The sequence below is a fragment of the Penaeus monodon genome, chromosome 23 (assembly GCF_015228065.2).
Source record: "Penaeus monodon isolate SGIC_2016 chromosome 23, NSTDA_Pmon_1, whole genome shotgun sequence".
Lineage (NCBI taxonomy): Eukaryota > Metazoa > Arthropoda > Malacostraca > Decapoda > Penaeidae > Penaeus > Penaeus monodon.
In genome coordinates, this window is record NC_051408.1 from 34,642,368 (window position 1) to 34,642,798 (window position 431).

The window sequence follows — 431 nt, forward strand, 5'->3', positions numbered from 1 at the left end:
ATGGGGGGTGGGGGTGGATAGATTTATTGATGAGGTGAGGAAACGTGGATGGTCATGTGGTGTGTATGGGGTTAACGGTGCGTGCAATTGCAGTAAAGATGATGTTAATGATTACGTTGTAGACAATATGTGGAAGGTGATGCAAAGGTATTGTTAACATGTAGCCTATTCAGTCATCGTTATGCCACGTATGTTATTAGGAAACGAGATCACAGTAACTTGTTTATTTTATATGTTGCTAAACGTGGAGACATTAGCATAAGGAAAAACCCCATATTCATTTCAGTAATTTCGCCCACCTCCTCCCTCCTCCCCCCTTCTTATTGCCAGTTTAATTCATTCCCATTGATTACCCCTTCCCTCTCCCCCACTTTCATCTCCGTTCTTAATTTCTTACCCCCCCCCAGACTTTCATCTCCGTTCTCCTTCCC